Source organism: Pteropus vampyrus, unplaced genomic scaffold (genome assembly GCF_000151845.1).
Source record: "Pteropus vampyrus isolate Shadow unplaced genomic scaffold, Pvam_2.0 Scaffold1000008832, whole genome shotgun sequence".
In the NCBI taxonomy this organism is placed as follows: Eukaryota; Metazoa; Chordata; class Mammalia; order Chiroptera; family Pteropodidae; genus Pteropus; species Pteropus vampyrus.
In genome coordinates, this window is record NW_011923234.1 from 1 (window position 1) to 1,312 (window position 1,312).

At 34.3% G+C, this 1,312-nt stretch overlaps 1 pseudogene; it reads right to left on the reverse strand.

Moving 5' to 3' along the window:
* Positions 1 to 326: 326 nt before the first annotated feature.
* Positions 327 to 1,304, reverse strand: LOC105311762 (annotated as a pseudogene).
* Positions 1,305 to 1,312: the final 8 nt, after the last annotated feature.

Here is a 1,312-nt window from a genome sequence, read left to right on the forward strand (position 1 = left end):
TTATTTATTTTTTAATCAATACAATTTTTGAAATAAAGATAATTACAAAAGATAGAAAAATCAGCTCAGAAAGGCCAATTATTTCTTTAATAGATCAGTTTTTTGACATACTAACTCACATCAATTTTAAATACTATCATATAAAGCATGGTGGTGAAAAGACATTTTGCTTCATAATTAGAACACTCACAATAGAACTTGCCAAGAAAAACAAAAACAAAAAAGCCATTTTGAAAATAAATACAGTCCATGCCAAAGTAGTATAAAATGAAGCCAGAAGTCTTCAAAAAAAATTTTTTTCTTTCCAACATTTTCTCTTTTTTGTGTGTGTGTTCTGAAATTGGTGAGACTTTCAATTTCAAGGGCTGCTGAGCTGTTCTGATTTGGCTCCTTTGGTATCTGTTTTTTCTCCACTATTATTCTTGGATTTATTTTCCTCCTTAACATTCGCATTTTTGTCCTGTTTCCTTCTTGTCTTCCTCGATTTTAGCTTTCTTTGCTCTTTTCTTATGATCAGCCACATTTCTACAATCTCCTTCTCCTTCATCCTCTGAATCTGAGAATTCTTCATCACAAGCTACCAGTTTATCTGATGCCCGAATAGAAATTCTCTTGTCTAGATCTTCTCCATCTTCATCTCCACTATCTTCATGAATAGCGCCTTCTGGAATAGCTTGCATTAGAACACTAGCTGCATAAGGTAACATGAATAAATTTTCAACTACACGCTGTTTTATTTTTTCCATATATTTTGGAGTGTTCTGGTTTGTCATGTTTGAAGGACTAATATGCAATTTGAAGTTTGGTCTAAAATACTCAAAGTAATCATTATATGGCAATTCATTGGGAATCTCACAATCAAGGGCAACTCAGTCTCCTATGTCTAACACTGAGCAACATTATGGATTTTGTATCCACCTCCCCCAAGCATCAGAAATGGTAAAATGAAAGTTTTTACAACTTCTATATATTTAGCATGACCTTCGATCATCAGATTGAAGCAACCTAGTCTATCACCAGATAGAGAGTCTGCACCACACTAACATGACAGCACTAGATTCATATGTTTTCATCCCTTTTGAGATAATAGGCTTACACATCTGCCCATATGACTCATCATCTATACCATCTCTTGCTGGAAAATGGACAGCATAGTATTTGTCTTTTCTTGCACCAATACCCCTCAAGTCTCCTGTTCCAGGGAAGTATTCACCGTATGTATGGAAGGATACAGTCATTATACGATCTGTTGTATAAAAAGCTTCTTCAACATCATCACCATGATGGGTATCAATATCAATATATAAGACTC